Consider the following 24,915-nt stretch of genomic DNA (forward strand, 5'->3'; position numbering starts at 1 on the left):
TAAACGGCTCGTCGGGCGCAGTATTTATGAGAACCAACTCGTTTGCCCTCGTCATTTAGTCATGCCTTTGGGACGAATGTGTTAATGTGAAGGGAAACTTGGAATCTCCGTGACACGGAATACGTATAAATCTAAGCAGGGAGGAAAGAACTCAATCCCAGCGTTTACACGCTGCTGTCACTGTTGAAGATAAAGTCGAAAAGTCCTGTACTATTTATACGGTGCATTTTTATCTGTGATAATTAATTCAATAACGAAAGACGAGGTGCCTCGCTTAGCAAAATGCGTATCGAAGAGCACACTGTAAAACCGAAGTCCCACCGAGTGCGTCGAATGTCACACAAAGTGCGTTCTTCGTAGTCAGACGCGCCGAAAAAGTTGGTTCAAGAAAAATTTCCTCGCGACGGAAGGAACGCGAAAAAGTGTTTTATTCAAATCGATTCGTTTGAGGGGAGTTTCACTTCACCTTAAGGAAACGACATTTAGACATTTAGACTTGTTCCGTGCACTACAGGGCGACGGATCTCACGCTAACTTTAACGGAAACTCACGCGAGTATTTCCGTATAATAATAAATGTTTATTTTGCGTATACGGAACAGTAAACTGTGCGACAATGTTTGTATGTTACAACCCGCGCAAAAGAGTTCGCGTTTGAACTAATGGCTAGTCGCGTCGCTGCCGGAGAAAGTGCTTTTCTTGGAGGATGAACAAATTCTGTCTTGACGATGAAAATCTCAGAGTATCGAGACCTCGAAGAAAGTTTTAAAAGGGCGGGATTTTTGAAGGGTCTCCGGCGATAGGCTGAGAAAAAACCGGCTGCATTTTGTAATGCAGCCGATTGGGTGCAAAGGAACATAGAAAGGGAAGTCAGAGAGGTGTAGGTGGAGACTGCAAGATGGACTCCTAGAGAAGTACTTCTGAGGAGAAACTCGGAAAAAAACCGAAGAAATATGGTGACAAATTGGCACTCATCAAGTACGTGCCGAAATTAAGAAAGCGAGGCTTAAGCGCTAAAGAAATAAATTGTCCTCGGAAGGTTTGGAAAAGTCTGCGACTCGATGATTTCCATATGAGTCAAGAGCGACAGATGGACGCTCTTAAAGAGACGTCTAAAACATCGGAAAAGGGGAAACGAGCGCCTTGACCACGGGGGGTTCTATGGCGGTCCTCTACCCTTAGCGGAGAGGTTATGGTGGCGCAAAGGGTCGCGCGGTTCGAGCGCAGGTACGCTCACACCGTTAGCGCGGTAGAAATGATTTCCTCATTAATCTAAATCTAATTCTAAATTAACGCTACGGTATTGGATCGATCGAGGACGATCCAAGACTCACGATGATACGTTCGGGTACAGGGATAGGTTCGTATAATGAATTGGCCCGATGGAACGGACCTCAGCAGTTCCCAGGACTTTTCTAAAGTGCAAGACAAGCACTACCCCTCGATTGGATTTACAGCCAGCTCGTTCTCGATAGTTGCGGTGATAGTTAAGACCACCCCCGGGAATCGGAGCCAATTTATAATCGGGAATATTAGCGCGGTTGAGAATGTCTACCCACAAACGTGATCCTAATATTCGCAGTCCTGAATCGCGCTCGAATTTCAGCAATTAAGCCAGATTTTAATCTCCTCATCTCTAATTGAACGATTCCTTAAACGAGAAATGACATTCTAAATGCATATTTCTTATAAAAAGAAACGTCAATAAATGTTGCGCTGAAAATTATATCAGTATGTAAGTGGGTAGAGTCGACAGCCATTTTTGAGACAACGTTGCTAGTAATTTATCAATCATTCTCGGCATATACCTTATGGCAGCCACTGGCAGACTTTGATTGGTTAATTGAACGATAATGAGTGATTATAATCAGCCGTCAAAGCCAGGCAATGATCAGCGATCGAACGAGCCAATCGCAAGCTTTACAACACTCGTGCCTCCGATAACTCTAAAAGGGTTTATCCTTAACGCGGACCGATAAAAATATCAAACCCGCGTGATAATTGCGAGTATTTTTCCTTTATTCCGCAAACAGGGCCGAGTTAAGTGAGATGGCAGATAATCGTGATTTATCGAGGACGAAAGCCTCGGCCGTAAATAGTCAAAGCCAACGCGATGATAAACCCCGTTGAATTTATTCTATCTGGCCCGTGATCGGCTTCCAACCCTTTTAAGATAGCCACTCTTTACTTACCGTCTTAACCTGAAAATTTGAGCAACAAGTTACTCGGGAAATATTTCAAGTCGGTTGAAAGACGTTTAATAACTTTCTCGGTTCGAAGAGCCTTACTGCAAACTTTGCATTTCCCTCTTTTTTATTCCACAAAGAAACTTTTCTAAGTCTGCATTCAATTGTGAAAACTATCAGAAAAATAGTGCCATTATTATTAATTCACTAGTCGCTGTAATAAAATCCGATGTTGGAGCCTGTGGGCCGATTTAAGGAGATAGATTCAATTTATTTTATTTTTGTAATTTTTTATTCCTAGGTTGAACAGTAATATTTCAGTTTGTAGTTTTCCAAAATCGAGGCTTAACGACGTCAACTCTTATTTTCGACTTCTCAGCCCGTACCCCCGTTTTCGGTCAGTCATCTACTAATCTGGACAAAGCTCCTGTAAGCCCCAGTAAATCCCCTAAACTTGAAGGAAAATGTTCGGCCTGTAAATTATTTCAAGGAAGACCAGACATTTCTCGGCCCCGCGCGTCGGAGAGCAAAAGTGACGAACCAACTCCCGTCTACTGGCTTTGTCGAGATAATAACCAGCTATCGTCGCTAATTACAGGAAATTAGGCGAAACTTCAGAGAATCGCGAGTTCCCTTACTGCATCCAAAGTGCCATATCGCGAGTAAACCGTGGCTTCTCGTGCTTCGCATTTTGCATCAAGCACTGTGATTTCAAATCACCTACACCAGACCTCTAATTTTTTAAAAATAATTCACTAACTTCTTTAGTCAATTTTATTAGAAAGGAATAGCTCAAGAACGACACCACGGTAAATTAGGGGAAGCCGAATTAGGGCAAGACACGGGGAGGAAATCGAAGAAGGGTGAATTGTCGACATCCTTGCCGAATCACGGTTGTTTTTCCGAAACGTATCAATTCCGTCGAAAAAAAGGAACATTCGTACAGCACGGTGAACATCGGTATCGGCTTTCCCATCAACGCGGCCATTACCGGACATCCCCACGTTCTATCTCTTCGATGGCAGACAATGGGTGAATTCACGCGCGTTCGATGTAAAATACAGGATACATATATGTATATGTTTATATATATGTACATGCACGCGGGTATGTACACCGCATTTCATCCGAACTTAAAGCCAATCCAACTTGGGAGAAATATTTGCGCAGTTTGTGCCGTACGGCCAAGTTTTCTACATCGCGTAAACGCCACGAGAGCAGATGCCCTCCCCGCTCATTTTTGCAATATATACGAGTTCCAAGTGACCCGACTTATCATCGGTTCTATTCTCGAGAACGGATCGGCCATAATCAATTTTCTCGGCACAGTTTGCGGGACCATCGATTCTTATTAAGAAATTGCTCCTGCGAAAGCGCGACGAACAACGGCCTTGTTTCTTCCTTTTGTTTTTTCTTCGTTAAATTTAAAAGCCTCCACTGCAAGGCTAGGCCGCTGCTCATGTTTCTCTGGTTTCCTAAAATAATTGTTCCTAAAATTGCAGCCGTGTAAATTTTAATTGCAAGTGGAAGCTTTTCCACTGCAGTGCTTGTTCGGTGCTTATGATTTTATGCTTCTCCGATTTACTAAAATAATTTCTAGAAGAGTCGATCCGTACATAATATAATTACAAGACAGAGGCTAATGATTACATTTCATGTACACTGTTGAAAAGGAAAATGGCTACTATATTCAAAAACCATGTATCGAAAGTTTTCTTCAGATACGATGTATAACATTTACAAAATTTTCGTACGTGTATTTAATGTGCAAGCTTTTCAAATTGACGAGCTAGTTTATGAAATGTCTAATGACACATCACAAAACTCATGATCGTACGCTTACAAACCTTGTACACTCGTTTAAACCACTATATCAACGTAATTTTTATACAACTTTGTATACTTAAATTCTGTGAAATTTACAGACATTTTTATCAGTGTAGGTGAAAGCTACCTGGAAGTGGATTAATTGAATGTAGATTAAATATTTCAATTTTGGGAAAAGAATGGCAGAAGGAAAGCTCGCTTTTAGTACACGAGGTAATGATCTCGTGAAAGGTTGGGGCATAATGATCATATATCAGGCATCTCATTTCGCGATGAATGACGCCGTCAAATGTAGCTATCGTTCCATCGGGGAACTTTATCACCTTCCGAAGTGGCGATTAAGAACGACTAATCAGAGTTGACAGGTAATTCGCGCACGCGTCGGCCATCCTTGCGCCCACCTAGGAATGCGGACGAGTGCAAGTGCGACGTCGTCGCTGATTTCATATCTGAAAGAAACGGTGACAAATTGGTCGGTAGCAAGTTGCCTGGTTTTCCATATTATCAGCGATGTACGACATGCAAGTCGTGCAGGCCGCTTTTTCAGCCACGCGAAAGAAAGTGAAAATCGATACGGAGCCTGAAAAGCGCTAATTAAGCAATAAGGCACTGGATGCAAAGAGTATTTTATACAAATGCATTATCGTTTCATGCCAACGCACCATTTATCACATGTACCGATCCTTACGAAAGTGGTCTAATTCATCATTATTTGTTAATAAATTAACACACATTACCACAATTTAAATGAAAGTAACACAAAATATGGGATAAATTCATTTTTCAGATTCTTTGCTTAATCCACATTTCGAAATCACCGACACATATTACCTCGTTTCATCTACCCCTTTATTTCAAAAACATTCCTTCCCGACGCTCTTACCCTTCTCAAATTTCTCGAAGAATTTCTCCTTTATTTATTTTTATAAAATTTCCATAAAAAGGAATAACTCGAGTAAGAGGCAAAAACCGGGTGGAGGTTGATTCCCCTTTAGATATCGTTACCCTCCGAGTCATTTTCCACGAATCGGAGGACCTTTGGCAATTTTAGGATATTCCCTTTTTTCCTGCCGTTTCCGAAGAAAATCGAGCCGAGGTAATTGGGCGAATTCCTTCCCAGCCTTATCAGGAGTGGAACGCGGATACCTTCACCCTCGCCGCAATCGACCGAGTAGGTTCCCCCGAATTTGCGCCTTCTCGCGGACACTCTCCTGGGTCTCGCAACACTTGGCCGATCAATTTCCCTCCTCGGTTCGTTAGCGTGATTAAGCCTAGGGTAATTGGGCGAATTCGTTCGGGGAGGCGAGCCGAAGTCCAGCGGATTAAAACACAGCCGAGTCGCGGCCCTGAAATATGCCGGCAAAGAGAACTCCACGAGGGCGGGGGCATTTTTTCTTGGAGCGCAACACTCGGCCGGAGAACAACGCGATACTTTATTTTCACCGAGGTGGCCGACCCCAGACCAGACGTGATAATTTAGAGCCGGGGGAAGCGAAGGTGTCTGGATAGATGTGCCGTAGAATCGACAGGTTTGATGAATGCCCGATGCCGGGCGGGCCCGAGGTGCCAGGGTCGGCGCATATTTCTAGGGGGTGCGCGTCGGCTTTCGCGCGGTTTTCGCATCACCAAAGGGACCCTCGAAGGGGCGAGCTCGAAAGGGCCGCCCTGTTCTTTCACCGGAATCCCATTCGAGGTGCATTGGGGTGCACTCGAGCGCGGTTCCGAGATCTTAAACGGTATCCCGTCGCTTTATGCACCCTTACCGGCTCACCCCGTTCATCCAAGGGGCGCTCTCCAGGCGATAACGACATCCCCGCGAATCGGCCTGCGATCTTCGGATCTCCCGATTTCCGGATTTCCATATTTTCACGACTTCACATTTTCATGTTTTCACATTTTCACAATTTCAGATTTTCACATATTTCACATTTTCATATTTTCATGTTTTTATCTTTTCGTGTTTTCACATTTTCATATTATCGAATTTACAAATTATCCGATCCTTTTCTCGAAAATCCCGAAACAAGCTCAATTTTCCTTACTTTTTAAGTGGAGCTTCTAATGGCATGGTATTACGTATAAGTTTACATATTGTAAAAAGGGATCCGTTTCAGAAAACGGAACACTTTTTTTTTACAGTTACAATTTGCACTCGTCTAAGTTTTAGTATCGACACAATTTACGTAAACGGTTTTTCTTTAGTGCTTTTTAATTCTGATTTGTTGTCTAAGAAGTCAATCAACAGCTTCCGGCTAGACGAAGCTGACACTAAAATAATCGCTCATTACGAATAATATCTCATTCCACTTCTTATTTTACAGCCAATTACTACTTACGTTTCTCTTTCTGCTCTAGTATCGAGACAATTCGTTTTCGTTCGCGTAATGCGTTATTCTCTCAGTTAATAATTTGTATTCGAAATGAAATAAAGATAATACAAAGTAAAAATAAAAACAATCGTGTCCAAAACGAGCAGTGCCGAGCGCGTAAGAGCGTTTCATGATACGACACATTAAATTAATGAAAAATAATTAATAACTTCTAATACTCCTCTTCAACTTAGAAGTGTCACTTCCGACGCGCGTGTTCTCAAATAATCCTTCGGTAACTTGAATCGTCAAGGTTCATTCTTCGTTGGCACCTCCCTTTATCAAAAGCCGACCGATGCATTGACTGACACGACCGTCCTGCATAATGCGCGATTCGTATGCAAACTTCTGCGGAAACTGCAGTTCTGGAGAGAGAGGACAACCACGGCGGAAGGAAGCTATCGGTGGCTGACTCCGACCCCGAAGGTACTGGACAATGAGTTATTACACTCGGGCTTGGCGATAGTGGCACATGCTAAGTGACGCATTATGCTCCTCTGTCCTGGCCTCATTGCCAGGATTCAGATGCCACGGGACAATCGTCCGTGATGTCGGCTGATCGTACGATTATCCTCCCGCGAACGCGCGTTGAGCCGGAGCTCGTATATTGACCGTGGTCATGCTCAATTGGATCCCGATCGAAAGTGCCCGTCGATGACCAGAACAAATCCCATGACGTGTGGCTCGTTTCAACCCACTTTGGCCAGTTTCATGGAATAGATTTCGACTGGTGAACGCTATAAACTCCTCTATCGAGATCAATGGTCAATATTAGATAATCGAGAAAAACCTAATAATTCTTCATCGATGGTGGAATGCCTATGGAAAATGTTTTATTTCGGTGTTTAAAAGAATGTGTTTCGATGGGAGATCGACTGTGTGTTGAAAGTTGCCCTCAGCCCTCTTATAACACGGTACTCTGAAAACATGGTTTCGATCAAAATTGCGACAGCCCTCCTATAACACGATATTCTTATAACACGATCTCCACCCAGCACCACTTACGGTGTTATGAAAAGGTCATTCTATATATATANAGTGTCAGGATTAACATGAACGGTTGGTTTATTATATGAAATTTTATAAGTTTCACGTTCTTACATAGAGCCTCTAGAGGTAGATTCGGTGCACCCAGTTCGGAGAAAAATTTTACGAATATTTTGATGCTTTGATACGTACATAAAATGTCCCTTTCATAACACCTTGATAAACTTGGATAATTCTCATAAAGGATGGTGCCGTGATAACATGCTTTCGATGTAACACGATACAAAAATTACGACAGCCTTCCTGTAATACGGCTTCCATATAACACGACTTCATAAGTTTAGACACCTTCGTATAACACGGTACTCTGATAACACGGTTTCGATATAACACGGAACTAATTAACCGTCTTATAAGAAGGTTGAGGGTATCTATATAGATTCTTGACTTCGAGTCTAAAGGCGACGGAGTGGGTCTAATTTATTATCGACTTTCTTTTACCCGTTTTCCGAATTTTCCAGAGGATACGCCCGCGTTTTATCCTGCCGATGACTGGCGGGCTGCAATGTAGCGAATCTCGCGGTCTTTTTGCCCTCTCCCATTCAATTAACCGGTTCACCGACGCCCTAGGAAGCCTCGAAAATTCAACCTGCAGGCAAAACCCGGAAAGATCTTTTTTTTCAGGGTCTACGGTAATCCAACGCCCGCTTGTACTTCCTTTTCGGCCATTAACTCGATAGACTCAGGGAAAGGCTGAAGGCTTGCAGAGTCGGCGGGGCTTAGCAAGTTCACGTGAAAGTATATCAATGACGGCTTCAAAAGAAGCGAGTATATATTTTAAACAGATCCCATTAACGCGAAACGAAAGCAAATCCGATTAACGGTTTCGTTGAAAACATATACATATACATATCTTTAGTCAATCTCTTAAAAATGTACACGCACCAATTCCGCTCTAAGCATCTTAATATTATAAGATTCCACAAATAACGATTCTGTACATTTAATAAAAATTTGCAGATTACACTTTTTTTATTATTTGATGTAGCTACCAATAACGATTCTGTACATTTAATACAAATTTGCAGATTACACTTTTTTGATTATTTGATTTAGCTACCAATAACGATTCTGTACATTTAATACAAATTTCCAGATTACACTTTTTTGATTATTTGATTTAGCTACCAATAACGATTCTGTACATTTAATACAAATTTCCAGATTACACTTTTTTGATTATTTAATTTAGCTACAAAATCGAATTTCCTGGTATCTTTTAGCGGTGGAGCTTGTACGTTACGTATCTAAATATATTTACACAAAATTTAAGATATATTTGTCCTATTGTATTCATGCAAAAGAGCGACAAATCACGGTCGATCGTTTCCTCCACAACATAGCCAACGAATGTAAGACGCCGTGTCGAAATAGAGCTTCGCACGTACCGGCGTCGCTTCAACCATTTTTCCTCCTTATTTGTCTAAACTTACCCATATACAATTGCTGTAAAAAAAGGATATAGAGGAACTTCTGCATCTAGAACGATTCCGGATTCCTTTCACGACCGATCGTTTCCTCAACAATCGAAGGCAAGGCATCGCGATGGAGTTCGCACGTATCGAGCTCACCTTAATTTCTGCGGAATATCGAGCGAGGATGCACCCGATGCGGCTGTATATTATTCGGCATTTACGATAACCATTTTCCATAAACACGATTCAATTTCCCATAATATGAGGGACGTAACGGGGTTTGCACGAGCATTACATCGCCACCGCGGCCATAATGTATATTTAGATTATTCGATCTATTGACCGCGCCTAGCAATCGCAGGCGGCGAATTCAACGGGATAATAATTTCCTCCTAGGATATGTATATCGCTAGCCCATATTAACGCAATATCAACGGGACGCTAACTATCAACGCGGTGTGTCACCATTCACTAATAGGTAGGCCGAATGGGTCGCCGATGAAATTGATCAACACATTACGTGCGCCAGCTTCGTCAACTCTAGACACTGCGAGCTTACCGGAATTCGATTAGCCTCGACCAATCTGATTCACCCAAATCATCCGCGTGTTCACTCGTTGTATGTACTCACACCTTCCAAGAAAATGATGCTCTTTCAAATTCAGTAACAATGTGGAAGAAATTTCATCGTGTTTTACATAAAACAGAAATAGGCGCCAACTCCGTCAACCCTAAGCATTGAGCTTATCGGAAATCGATTAGCCTCAACCAAATTTGATTCACCCTAATAGTCCATGGGTCCTCGACCAATCTGATTCACCCAAATCATCACTCGTTCTATGTACTCACACCTTCCGAGGAAATAGTGCTCTTTCAAATTCAGTAACAATGTGGAAGAAATTTCATCGTGTTTTACATAAAACAGAAAAAAATAGGCGCCGACTCCGTCAACCCAAGGTATTGAGCTTATCGGAAATTGATAAGCCTCAATCAAATTTGATTCACCTTAATAGTCCACGGGTCCTCGACCAATCTCACCCAAATAATCCGCGTGTTCACTCGTTGTATGTACTCACACCTTCCAAGAAAATGATGCTCTTTCAAATTCAGTAACAATGTGGAAGAAATTTCATCGTGTTTTACATAAAACAGAAAAAAAAATGGGTGCCAACTCTGTCAACCCTAGGCACTGAGCTTATCGGAAATCGATTAGCCTCAACCAAATTTGATTCACCTCAATAGTCCATGGGTCCACTCGCTACGTACACTCGTACCTTGCGAGAAAATGAAAGCTTATTTGAGTCGAATAATTGAATGAACAAAATACTTCTTTTTGGTGTTATTTGAAGGAATATTTCCTTGATTCCCTGAATTTTTCTTCTTAGCGTACACAAGTTTCCTTAGACTACTTCAAACTCTATTTAACCTCATCACCTACAATATCGTGTGAGAGACGGGGTATGTCAAACGGGCCAAACAAAACGTACGAGAGACGTGTGAGACTCAACGTTCAGCCAAACCGTGCAATGGCCCGATGTATGACCGACATTTTTGTTGTGTATGGCACGCGCTATTGGAATTTAAATCGTAAGGCAAGGGGTTAAAGCATAGAGGTTCTAAGGAGGATCAAAATGTCGACTCGGGAAATGCTTGGATTTCATTTTGAACCTTTGCACTCCAAAGGCCAGCTGCACTCCAAAGACCCTGTCCTGTACTGCGTATGTAGGATCAAATTTCAAGTGTCAGGATTAACATGAACGGTTGGTTTATTAATAAAAAAAATTAATACAAAGAAATCGAATACATTGAAGAGTACGTCTTAAAGATCTCAGAAAAAGGGACTTGACTTTCCCTCCGACTTCGCTCGAGCTCTCCTCAGTCGATCATTCTCATCCAGCCTCACTCTAATTTCTTTCTCACTCAATTCATATTCCTCACTCTCTCATTCCCACACTCATCAATACATTTCTTTGCGCGTCAAAATTCTCACTCACTGAGTCATACGGCCGCTCGCACTTCACGAACTCTCAACCACGCATAAACGGTATCGCCTATCGAGCTGTCATTTAATCTACATACTTCTCACTTCACCCCACAATCATACAAACATTACATTTCACTCTAACTTCTATTTAGTCTAATTCTTAATCTTTATTGCCTTATTGGCGACACAACTATTCGTATAGCTAAACGCTTTCATCTTTTTTTATTCTATTAACTTTATTGGATCGCACAGGACACTGACACTACACGTATAGCCAAGTATTGCTTGGAGTGCAAAGAATTAATATGCAATGGTCGCGATTTGACGTCGCTAGTAGATCCCACCTTGGATAGTTTCCTTTCCTGGTCCTATATTCGTAATTCGCGCCGCAATTGATCGGGCGAACGCGGGACGGGAAGCGTCGGGGCTGGGATTTTGGAGAGCGAAAGATTCGTCGCAATGTGAAATTCCGTAAATGCAAACTAAGCCAAATGCGGCCAACGGGAGCTGGCATTGAATTGGCCGAGGTATTACGTGCGCCAGCCTTGGCTCGCGCACTTCAGCTGGGAATCTCGAGGCTCGGATCGCGAGCACCGGGATTCGATTAGTCCGGGCCAGCTCAATTCGTGCTAATAGTCGACTAACCGATTCGATATATCCCCCGAAGTCGCGCCGTTAAATATCGTTTTCCAAAGTAGGTAATCCGATAGGGGAGATAATCCATCGCCATAAGTACAGCCGGTTAGAACCAAAGCTCTTCTATTTGACTCCGGATTATTAGGATTCATTCACTGTCAGGAAAAATTATTCGTTACGAAACTTTACGTTACTGTTCACCCTTGGGGCGAACGTTATAAATTAAAGTCTCCAAAAGTGCATTAGAATAAGAAAACTTGGCACGATGATGTAAATTAGTATTTCATTGTTCATGAATGTACGAAGAAGCTCCGAATTTTGTGACGTTTTGTCGGATATATTTTAAACCAGCTTGTAAAATGAAAAAGCATGTGCGTTAAGTACGTTTAAGAGTGTAGGGTAAATTTATGTTCATGAATTCATGATTTTTAGTAAACGTGGAAAATAATTATGCTTTTGTTTAGGAAGTTAGCTCGCGGTTTTTATCGGCATTGAAGGATGTCATTACTAGAAGTCGTTCGTTTACGGTAGTACTCTTATTTCTTTAATTTATGCGGACTTTTGAAATTAAGATCACAACCCTCTCGAGCTTGGATCAAATGGTTAAGGAACAAAAATGCGGCAAGAATTGAAAAAGAGGAAGGAGGGCGGAAGGTTTCGTTGGAAATTCGTTGAACGGCTCTTGACGTTTTACTCGGGGTTTTTTAAAGGGCCCCACCTCAGGAGGTTACCGAAACCTCCAGGGTCGCACCCCCAGGAGGGTGCCGTGTAAGTTCCATGTAAATCGCGCACCGTTGACTACGTATCTTTCCCCTGCTGCTCACATAGCGTGATACGACGCCTTAGAGTTAAGTAACCTAATTAGACACGTGAGGCGAGCGCGTGATGGATGCACTGCGGCGCGCCAAGTTTTACTTGGGAATAATTATACTTCGGATCCCCCAAAGTAATTCCCGATCGGTTTTCCTGATTAAACGGAAGAAATTAACGCCCGACAAGACGTGCCGCCCGAAATCGGTTCCGCGGGATCTCGGAGAGCCGGCAAATTAAAACGTCTAATTAAAATTAAACCTACAAGCATATCGTCGAGACAATCGCGAAAACACAATCCAACCCAATAGAAGAAATCGATGCGTGACCGCCATTCGCTGTGGAAAGCAAACTCGTAAATTAAATGGAAATGTTAGATATTATTTATTATTCTTTCGCAAAATGCGATCGCATTACGTGATCGATGCTGGTTGTTTTGGCCATAAATATTTTTATATCTTGTTCGTAATACTTTTATCTCACCTTGAATGTTAAAAACTAACGGAAGGAATGTGTAACGCACTAACACTAACGAGAACGTTTACATAAATTGTCTGGATACCAAGGCAGAAATATGAATGTAATTAACCCAGAGGGCGTAAGACTAACAAATACTATAGTGTTTCGCCGCAGAACAATTGACATTGCGAGCGCTTAAAAATTATCCGGGTTTATAATAATAAAGATATAAATAACGAAAACGAAAGCAGTGCCTCACTTTAAAATCGGACCCCATTCGTAACAAGTAAATGTACACGCTCTACCGTGCCGTAAGAAGTTTCACTTCGAAACAGAATTATATAAAAATTCCGACAAACCGAATGAAGACCTTAAAGTGTGACAATCAAAGATTGAATGAAACAAGTAAAATGTTGAAAGCATCAGAAATGTATTAGTTGACGTTACCGTATTTCGTTCATTGTAAAGAGGTGCACGGCCAAGGACTCGTAGAAAAGCAAGGGTATTCCTCTAAATCGGGTATTTGCGCGGCACGGGTCCCCTTGAAGGTGCTTAACGTACTTTATACCCCTTTTTCCGGTGAGCCAACTCGCGCAATACCCTCACGAGGGGGTAACGGTTTAATTTGAAAAGCACGGGGCGGAAGTTTATTTTAATCGGTTGACTTTCGTGTCGGGGCCCAGGACGCGAGGTCTAGGTATATCCCGATAAGGCAAAGTACAATTAGTTTTTCGCAGCGGCGCGCTAACTTTATTATCCGCGCGAGCGCGTTTACTTTTCTGGGGGGTCACATTAGAGACCCAACGCGAGCTGGCATGCGCGAAAGTAATTTCCGGCGAACGCCCGAAGTGGATCGGCTTCCTGTTTCTGATATTTAAATGGACTCGCTCGCCGCCGGAACACTTGAAAAATTTACGATCCCCCGCAGATTGGAATGCGAGGCCGATATGGTAAATCTTAAATCCCCCGTAAGTATGCCGCACCACTAAAATCCGGATTAATGGGATACCGGCGAGACGGCGAATATATAATTGAATTGGTCCGTGGCAAAATTCTCCGCCCTGCAGATTGAAGTAAACATCTCCACTTGTAAATGCCAACTATAGATTTACCCTCTTGAATGAGGAAAAAGTGTATAGGGGGTTAGGCAGCGTTAAAAAGTGAAACTTCTTATGTTAGTGACAGAATATAAAAAGATTATTGTTACTTCGATAAAGCACAACACGCTAACAAATGAATGATAAACGAAAATATTTCTTTATTCGTGTTACATTCCGCTATTGTCAATTGTTATTAACATTCCCGATGATTAGCGTTCAGTTACAAAACGAAAAATTAATTAGAAAACTTATACACATTATTTAGTACACGTGAGACAATGTTTGCCATCGATAACGATTATTGGTAAAGAAAATAAAACCAGGTCATCGATACTGTTTACTGGGAACCGAAATTAAATTTCTGTCCTTCATAATGGTCATTTTTGTAACCGAAAACATTTAGTCGTTTATAATGAATATTTCGAGTTTTTCGTAATCAAAACAATAAAATAACTGTTATTTTGAACATCCCGTTTCTTCACAATCTAGACATGAAATTACCGTCTTACTATAACAAGGTACGATAAAAGTAACGTTGACTGTAATCTATCTAAATATCTTGCAAATGATGCATCAATTGCAGTTTCTGATTTTGTAGTTAATAAAGTTAGATGGTTATCAATTTTGTTAAATTTATTATGAAATATAGTTGCATTGTACTACTGTTCACTACGCACTGCGCCCTTTCCTCCTAGCTCGAAAATGGCGGATAAGTCTCCTTTACCAACGCTGGAGTTTCTTTCCATGACGAATTCCGTGGGAGACGTGACCCTAAAAACCGATTGAAATTACGGTCTCGTGGCTAAGAAAGAAATGTCACTTCAAGAATAATTTCACAAATGCTTACAAGCGGGGCAAACAGACTTCGGGCGTTTCCAATCTGAACTTTTATTTCTAACACATTTCGCCTCGGAGAGAGGACAGGGAATTGATCGATATTTTTTCTTTTTCGATATTTTGTCGCCCTCTCTTTCAGTGATCATTTTCCTTGTCGGGGGTTTTCTAATATCCGGAATAGGAAATCCTGGAAACTCGGGGGGGTCGGTCGCGATCGGAAAGCAAGATGGCCCCTGCAACATATTCCGAGCACCGGCGGAGAAGAACGGGCCGGTGTAAATTCGCGTAAATTTGTAGGTGGTAAAAATGGGGGGCAGAGGTGTGAATAATGCCCCCGTTAAACGGGGTCGTCCGGTCATCGGGGGTGGCACCGTTTATGCCGCATCAGAGTTCGCCAAATTTATTCCATTGCTCTGGCCGGGCAGGCCGAGCCGTGTTAGCTTTAGTGATGAATGCACGCATTAAAATGTCAACCGAACACGCGTTCGCAAAGGCCGCGCATACGTGCCACGTGTGCACGCTAGCTATATAATGCACCCGCACTAAATTTTCACGCACCCCCGTCATTAAATAGACAATACTTGCGACTAGGTCTACGATTTGCGGTCGGTTTAATCATGCCGCGGCAGTTTGGTACCAGTTTCAGCGGTAGACCACTTTTAGAGAACGCATTAGCGTTTTAGAATTTCAGATGAATAAAGGGAGTAACTAGTTCCGCGAGGGGAACGAAAGTTTGATGGATTTGAACGAAAATTCCTGGCTCGAACGGAAGTTCGAATAAAGTTTGGAGGGAAATTCTTAACTCTAGGGAAAGTCATTTTGCAGTTATAATTTTCTGAAGAGAAATGATCCCTTTAAAAACGTCAGTCATTTTGTACGTTTCGACCGTTTGTTCAATTAAATACAAAAAGTGCGGAGGGAGGGAGAAAATTCTACGAACGAAATGAATGATCATTTTTTTTTATTATTATTCTTATATATTTGTCAAATTTACTCGCGTGGGTATAAATTCGACAGTCAAGATTTAGTTTAAGTTCCATATCTCTGATGACGAGCCCACCGAGGATTGAATTAATTTTTTAATGCCGTGTATATTTTAAAGCACACGATGAATTGAGTTAAACTCTTTTTTTATGAATGTACTCACCCTGATATATGACTCATTGTTGTTCGCCATATGGCTCAACTCGGGACGAAGTTCTTTACAGCAAATAAAGAGATGAGTAGCTGCTACGATCTCGAATAGAAAGAACCGATTGACGAAAGAATCGATTCAAAAGATCGATCTTCAAGACATAGACTCAAAGACTTTCGCCTCTACTCGAGATGCATTAGCATTTTGTTACGGAAGTCAAAGAAAATGGGAGAAAAGTGAATTCTATCGATAGCGGCCTGTTATAATCCGAGAAGACCGAAACTATCGGCCCATCAGGAAAATCAGACTGCAGAGGGCGGAAAGGGGAAAATGCTTTAACCGGATGTTTACTTGAAACTCCACTCGTACCGAGACCAGAGTTAAGCGAAGTAGCTTGGCTGAATATCTAAGTTAAACCACCTCGTACTTGGCTCGAACCAATCTCTTTGCATTTACCTTTCGGTAACTCCTGCCGACTTTGCTACACTCTGTAAGGTACAAAGATCTTCTTGAGCCCTGACAAGACCGAATTTTCGGCAACAGGATATCCCTCATCCAATGACTGGGATTATCTCTCGAAATTCATCTCATTTTGAACGCGGGAAACTTTAATGAAGCCTAACCGCTAAACAGGTTACCTGTTAATCCTTTTAATTGTGTAGAAACATGTATATTGATCGATCTTAATCAGTGTATCGGCATCCGAAATATTATAGGCAGATATTAAAAATTTTATATATAAATACTTATATGGAGGAAACAGTAAAGAATAGGAGAGATAGGATGACGGGGCACCTTCTAATACACCCTGAGAAACAATAGTATTAAACATTACCACACGATCTGTAAAATAAGCGCCAGTTCCTAAAAAGGATGTGACATATAAGTCCAGTTTGTAAAGTTACGATTTGTAAAATTATTCTCTCTTTCTGCAGTTGTATATCATATCTCTTTTAGGAACTGGCGATTATTTCACAACTACTTTTCCTCGGTGCATGTTGGTTTAATTCGAGGCGCTCCAGAAACAAAGGTAGGAATAAATAGAGGCAGAGGTAAATCTAAACCATATTATTGCTCGCAAATAATCAGGAATGTAGGATATAGGTCATTTAGAGAAACGTATAAGCTAGTTTCGCAAGTCGAAATTTGTATCCCATATAGAAGTTAGGCTAACATTCCGACTCGAGTTGGGGCAGGTAAGGGTGAAAACGCATTCAACCAGTCTTGTAATGCAACCAGTAATGTAAAACCTACCTATATTTTACTTAAATTCTACCTAATCGTACTTATATATTAATTAACCCGAATTGTCCCCTTCCAACAATACTTACCCCTGCGAACTTGAAACAATGACAGAATATTAAGTACATGGGTGATTCGTCAATTTCGCCAATTCGACTTAATCTCTCCGTCGCTGTATCGATACGAAACGGAAACCTCAAAACAAGTCCTCTCCGACCGAGTTAAGAATTTCCCCGGATCCTTCGGAACCACCATTTGTACCCGCTACTTGTTATCCAGCGGGGTAAAAAGTCTCAGGGCACTCGCGAATTCATTGGTCCAGTTCCAGCTCCTGGAGTTGTTCCCGTCTGCCCGAATTCGACGACTGCCGATTACCTTCGCATTGGACCGGATCCAACTCCCTATTTTCACCCGTTTAAAGTCCCCCTCCCTCATGTGGCGTCGCTTCCCCTCCGGCTCCATGGATTTCCTTTCCCGAGCTGCAAGGGTCGCGTCGGTGCATCGCTGCATCCCTGCACCTCCGCTCATCCCTACATCGCTGCACCCCCGCGGTGCGCATACTTGGCCGGGAATATCGCGTTCCTCTTATCTCAACGCGGGAATAATTAGTTCTCTGGAACGCACGATTTCGTACGGACGACCACCTATCCTGCGGTAAACACGTGCGTTCGTGCGCGGATGCAATTCTGTGAGATCTCCGAGGACTCGCCCTGCAACCCCCGCAGTTACGTATCTATAATACAATGCAGTTTTGGTACGCGATCCGACCCACCCATCGTGAGAGGAACCGCTTCCAGACATCAATCTCTTCCCCGATTCTTTGTCAGCCGAAAATGGAAAAGCGGTTCCGCGAAATTGGGTGCATCTTGCTCGAGACTGCGAGAATATATCGAAGAAAATGCATCGCGGGGCATTTACCTGAAGGAGGGAGGAAAAAGTGGATTACACGTCTGAAAATGGAAGTCCCGAAAGATTTATCTACCCAGAGAAAATAGAGGAGTTGATTGAAAGAAATATATGTTGTTAACATATATATTGTTGCCGAAATTATATATAATTGTGGGAAACAATTATTTTCGTCGGAAGAAAAATTAGCGTTGTTAATTAAAACGGATTTTGTTTACTCAGTCTGGCAATTCTTTGGACGTATTTGATCGTAGGACTTTGTTGTCGCAATGCATATTTTGTTGAAATTACCAACTTTGTTTTCTCAGTGCAGGTATAAAATTGTTCAAAATCCGTACCTTTTTTCTGATTATACATTACTTCTGACCATACACTGAGAGAAATACTTGTTGCTTGACTCAAAGAAAGAGGAAATAATTTCCACACTCGTTTTACATGATTTTTACCATCAGAATGACATTTCTATTAAAAATATAGGTGATTGAATCAAACGTTTCATGGTTCAGGCAATCACGCAATCGATTAGCAGAAATACACTCTCCAAACCCAAATAAGTAGTCCGTATAAATGAACAAAACCATTTTGCCGTCCCAACATCATAATTATTTCTTTGCACGTTACTAGGGCAACTATATATATAACGTTAACAAAACATTGTTTTCAGGTAAATAACTTTTTTCTAAGTGTCGATTTATCAGCGATGGAAGCTCCCCCTGAAAAAGAAAATTCTACTATAAAATTATAATCGCTGAAGGAATTCATTATAAAGCGGAAAGTCAGAAATTGGACGCAAAGTTTTCCGCGCACGCTGCGACTGCAGTCAGGATGCATCTTTTTGCGATAAACGCGTTTTCTGTCATCGTGCCAGGAACAAGGGGGATGTCGCGCGTTGTCGTTTGCAACGCAAACGCGACAACGCGCCCCCGTGAGCTGCCGCGGTCGTCGCCGCGTGGTAAATTTTTCATTACTCCCTGACACTTTCTACATACGAGAAAATGACGGGGCCACTCGGGCGCGAAATTGAAATACGTCTGCCGATCGAGCGGCCGATCCATTTTCCGCACGCGGCCGGAGCCGGCGTAAAAATGACATGAAATCACGAGCCGCAAACTGCGACTCGTTGCGCGATCTAAGTGAGAAATTGGGTCGTCGCGTGCGAGACGCGAGACCGCCATTTTGGTCCCCGCTTATAATTCTCACCTCTACGGAAACGTACAAGTTAATCGCAAACATACATACACGACCTAATTAGAAAATTCATCCATAAGCGTGATTAATAGTTTTTAATTTTAAAAGGTATCTCCAGTTGGTTTGAATTTAAAAAAGAAGCTGCATAAAATCGTAATAAATTTATGACACTTATCGTGAAGTAGTCCCTTGAGGGTAAACCGATAAGATTCTTCATACAATTCCTGTCATACTTTTGGGATTCAAGTTTAAAGAAGTTACACCTTGGAAAGAATTCTATGGGGAGGGATAAGGCTCGGAAGAGCGGGGTAAGTACTCGGGGGCTGATTATGTCGGCCAGGGCGAGTGCTCCTCTCGAACTGGTCCCGGATAGGTCCCGGACGAGAAGGAAGGCCGTCTCGGATTGAAAGTGATTTGCCAGCCGGTTGATCGCGGGATTTGCAACCGGAATGGAAATACCGGCGAGCCAACGCCGCGACCAGACATCCCGAATCTAGACCGAGGCTTTCCAATCCGTCTGATTTGACTTCGTTCGAAAACCACCCTCCCGGCGACCCCGCGATCGAGATTGCACCCCCTTGGGTGTTTTTACAGAGATTCGGTAATCCCTCCAACCCCTGACTTCAAGATACCCGAAACTTCGATCGGAGTCAACGGATCGATCGCTCGTCATAGATTTCATTCTTTTCCCATTTCCACGATAAATCCCTGCCGTGTTTTTACAGTAGTGCACGGTCTTACCCAGAGGCAAGAACATCGTAGACAAAAGATATAAAATTTGGAAGAAACTGAGGCAAAAATCCCAACGGATTTTAAGATCAAATGTTTTTTAGATATGTGTATACAAGTGAAGTTTAAAAATATGTTTAAAGCCTTAACAACCCAGTTTCCTTGAAATCGCAAACCATGTGGTTCTACCGAGTTTTCTTTTAATATATTAGGACTTTTTGTACTTCAGAATATAGTTTCGAAGACACGCATTCTTTTGTTGTGTTATAACATTTTCGTAACATTGATTCAAGTGGTTTTAGGGTGGTTGACAGAGGAAGGGAGAAGGGTGCTGGAAGGTCTGCATGAAGGATTGCCTTCTCGCCGCAACGACGTACGAGGTGTACCTAAAGTAGAGCACGTCGGCTTTTTTCTTCTTTTGTCCTTTTCAAATTTTTTTTCCCTTTCTTTTGGGGCCCGCTGTACCTTCTTCCGTGTAAAAGCAGTCCTGAAAGAAGACACATTTTCATTATATCTTGCACCTTTCGCCGGGCTTGCCCGGAAGAGGGATGGCAAAATAGAGGGCGCTAACATTGCCCGTGAAAGATGGTCGCGAGAAGAAAGGAGAACGCTAAGGGTGAGATTACATATCCCGGTATCGCTTTACCCTTAACACCCCGCTGGACCTGCAGAAATGTTTGCACTCAAAATAACTTTATCGCGCGATCAATTAAAGTGAAGTGAAACGCCCTTCAAATCAGTCGATTGGAATACAACACTTTTTTTTAAGGGTACTAGACCAAACTGTCCGAAACTTTGACACATTACTCGTGTTCATTTAAGAATTGTCCTGACACATTCAAAATTTGGGTTTTTCATTAAAATTGTTTAACTTAGCCCAAACCAGAACCAAAATGGCGTCGAGCTCTCACATTTCGATCAATATACAATTATCGAAGGCTCTGATATGAGAAACGAAAGGGTCAGGACAATTGTACGACAATTTAGAACACTCTGGTAATCGATAAACTCGAATTTGAATGGGATAAAGGCAAAACAAAGTGTTTTATGCGCTTTTATGCTAAAACGATGGGAATACGAGGTCTCGGAGTGAAAATTTAATTGACCTGGAAATCACAGATGGCGCAGGGGGTCCCTCTGCAGTCAATTATAGCCGCAGAAGGCATGAATCCAGGAGATTTCTGGAGTTTTACTTCGATTTCTTTATAATTATTGTACGAAAACGACAGGTGGAGTTACCAGAAGGCAATATGAAATAGTTCCCATTAACAATTGGTAACATTATCAAGCAAGAAGTTCCCCAAATTTTCATGAAACCTGTATTCTTGCTGTTATTTAATAACATGTACGAATACGTCCTGCTCGCTTTAATGATACTTTCTACAGGGTAAACGTGCGGTTCCACCTAACCATAGAAAATGCACCCTGCTTGTCAGCCGGAGAGTGTACCCGATCAACATTTAACCGACCAGTTTCCCATCCAGAGAATTTCCATTACAGAAAACGACGGCCATCTTCCGTCCCATGAAATCCAGGGAATCCCAAGAAATTTCTGAATTGTTGTTAAAAGAAATTTAGAAACACATTCTGCCTGCTCGAGTTATATACTCCCTGCGGAGTAAATATACCATTCCACCTAACCGTAAAAAATGCACCCTCTAGTTCTCGTCAGGGTGCATCCGGTCAAACGTGCAACCGGCCAGTAGCCCATCCAGAGAATTTCCATTACGCGAAACTACGGCGACCCCCCGTCCTATGAAAAATCCAGGGAATGCCAAGGGATTCCCGAATTCCTCATGTTCATAACGTCAAAGGGAATCGCGGTGATTTCGCGGCGTGGTCCGAGAATTTCGAGCCCCGGGCGAGATTGCGAATCGGAAGGGGTTGCTTCCGGGCGTGCTGCGACGTCGAGGTGTTCTCCGGTAGGCAGGGGTTGCTCGCATTCTTCCGGTTTGGTGGTCTAGCCGGGTTTCCGGTTTACGAGCAGGAAGATTTCTTCCGCGTGTTTATGGCCCGGGAAATAAGGAACGGAATTAGCCGAGCGAAAGGCGCCCAGGTCGGAGACGGAGGGGACCAGGTCCTGGGAGTTGGGTCGAGAGAAGAAGACCCCTGCGAGTTTGCCGGGGTAAAGCACTCGTAAACGTATACCCCGAGGTTGAGGAAGGTTATGTTACGTTATGCCGACCCCGGCTGCTTCTTCGAGTGTTATTACGTACCCCATGGACAGGGTTGTATGGCGCGAAGCTTCGCGTCTCGTCGCGTTTCCTCGTCTTCGCGCCTGACCGGAGCTGCACTCTTCGGCTTTGCTGGGAGAGCTTTTTCGCGGCTCCTCAAACTCGGTTATAAGGCCGTGCGAAACTTCCCAGGGCACTCAGAGGAATCTGCAATTCGAACACACTTAATGTCTCCGTCCTCTTCCCTGCGCGACAAATTTAGGGCGCAGAAGGTACGGGGATTCTGTATTTATTGGTACTGAAACGAAACTGAGTCATTTTCACCCAACGTCGTCACATCATAAATGTGTAGAAAGAAAATATGAGAAGAAGAATTTCTATTCTCTTGAAAAAGTATGTAGATTCAAGGGTTTTTTTAACTCACCCAAAAAAAGTGCTCCACCGGGACAACGATTTTGAGCGTGTCTCTCAACTGATCAAGTTCAACGAGTGCTCGTTTTAAAGGTAATGTTGACGTGTGTTCAGGTAGGAGCGATTTTCGATTCAGCAACTTCTTCGCAATTAAAAGAGCATGGAAATTATGCTGTTGCATTTTTTTTTATATGAAAGTTACCACTTATCGAAAATTGCTCCAATATAAACACATGTCAACAATTTATCTTTAAAATGAATACTCGTTGAGCTCGATTGGTTGAGAAATAACGCGTGTTTATGTGGGAGCGATTTTCGATTCAGCAATTCCTTCGCAGTCAAAAGAGCATGGAAATTATACTGTTGCATTTTTTTATATGAAAATTACCACTTATCGAAAATTCCTCCAATATAAACACATGTCAACAATTTATCTTTAAAATGAGTACTCGTTGAGCTGGTTTTGTTGAGAAATAACGCGTGTTTATGTGGGAGCGATTTTCGATTCAGTAACTCCTTCGCAGTCAAAAGAGCATGAAAATTATACTGTTGCATTTTTTTTCTTATAAAAATTACCACTTATTTAAAATTGCTCCAATATAAACACATGTCAACATTTTATCTTTAAAATGAGTACTCGTTGAGCTCGATTGGTTGAAAAATACGCTCGGAATTGCTGTTTGCGAGGAGAAAACTAGATATTGATATTTAGACGAAATTGCTTGACTTGGGGTCGTAACGAGTAAAGAATGAAGGGACAAAATGATAATTAGACACGAAGGGTCGTCCTCGGGGACCTAGGAGAATTTATGCAGTGTTATGTCGACTCATCTCGCGAGTGCTCTTATTATGGGTGAGGTAAACCAGCTTTTCGCTGACGACTAATTTTAGCGTGTCTCACCGTTACCTGCGACGAGAGTGAATCTTTTTAACTTTGTTGGGAAAGCTTTCTCGTTGTCGCGTAAGCTCGGTCTCATCTGCATTTGGCTTCAATTAAAACGCTCCGAAGCACGTGCATTCCTCGAGGACTGGATTCTGATGCGTAGCTCAGGTTCAAAATACTTCACTCCGCAACAGGAAATGTTTAAAGCAGAAAGACAACTCTCCACAATACTTTTATAAATTATCTACTAAATTAGTCTTGGATATTTTACGTGCCCCGAGGAAATATTTATCTACAGATAATTTCGAGCGCAGCCACTCTCCATTTGTATCAACATATTTAAGGGTACATTTCTTTCTGGGAAAAATATTTGCAACGGCATTAATTTATAACATTTCTCCCCCTTCCTACCTCTCTATCGCTCGCACAACGAGCGCCAATTATTTATTACCGCCCATTTTCCCGCGTTATTAATTTTCCTAACAATGAGTTTAATGAGCATGTAACTCAACAGGGGTATAATTAGTCCGACCGAACAGGAAAACACACGATGCGGGAATCCTCATTACGATAAATGTACATCCGTTGCGGAGACGTCCGAATTATTTTCAATTTCGGATCCGCGAGATACATATTTCACTTATGAAAATCAAAGCACCCCGGTCCTCTTCTCGCGACGGCGACATTTACATAAATTAAGCACAACACGTGGCAGGACGATATGACGAAGCACCCGGTGGAATCGTTTCATCGCGCCCATTATGAATTATATTTTTGCACGTCTCAATAGAATCTGCTCGCGTTTTATGAAGATCTTAACCCGAATAATAATCCCTGGTCGTTGTTTCCTCGGAAAAGGACGTCAGGCGCAAGACGTTTATATATCGTTTCAACCAAGGAAACGTAACATCACCGACGAGGTATCTAATTAACCTGAATTCTATTAGCAACTTAGAACACCGATGACGCGGTTCCGGGCATGTTATTACTGCGAAGCATTACCGTAATTACACCAGGCGAATTACCATCGCTGCCTCAAAGTGGATCGCCTTTTACGGTGCCGTTTTATGGGCAAAAATTTTATATGAAATTATGCAGGGAATCCCTTTCGCCGATCCGGACACCTTCACGGATTTTAAGCTTCCAATGCAGAGCTTGCGGGAAGTGGATTTATAGAACTTTAAATGCCAGCGATTCGATTGTACTCCGCATAGTCGGTGTTGACTCGGTGGAAAGGAAACGGGGTTTCCTCCCGGACCTAATTCCAATTTCTACTGGCAAGACGCTTCCGCCGGATCTTAAACTCGGCGGACGTCCATGCCGGGATCAACCCTTAATCCGATGAGTCCAAATCCGCCCTGGATGAAAGCCCATTATATACGTATTACCCGCTCTACTCCCTAAAGAATGGCGTTTCCTTCCAATCCCTTCCATGTTTTGATTCATGCTTTCCTGCCACGACCGAAAAGTAGCCTTAGAGAAATAATAACCTTTCCCTTTACTTAATGTATCTACTCAACTCTCTGCATCCTGAAGTTACTTTTTAATGTGACTTTTACTATATTGAGTTTCACGGTG

The 24,915-nt window shown here is 42.4% G+C and overlaps 1 long non-coding RNA gene across 1 annotated transcript; it reads right to left on the reverse strand.

Annotated features, from left to right (window-relative positions):
- Nucleotides 1-20,290: 20,290 nt before the first annotated feature.
- On the reverse strand, nt 20,291-22,212 carry LOC105694676. Its single transcript, XR_001103539.2, has 2 exons — nt 22,086-22,212; nt 20,291-20,356 (listed from the first exon to the last, which is right to left on the reverse strand). It is a non-coding gene; the product is annotated as an uncharacterized LOC105694676 (long non-coding RNA).
- Between the last annotated feature and the right edge of the window lie 2,703 nt (nt 22,213-24,915).

This window comes from Orussus abietinus, unplaced genomic scaffold, assembly GCF_000612105.2.
Source record: "Orussus abietinus isolate OABI.00-Male unplaced genomic scaffold, Oabi_2.0 scaffold48, whole genome shotgun sequence".
In the NCBI taxonomy this organism is placed as follows: domain Eukaryota; kingdom Metazoa; phylum Arthropoda; class Insecta; order Hymenoptera; family Orussidae; genus Orussus; species Orussus abietinus.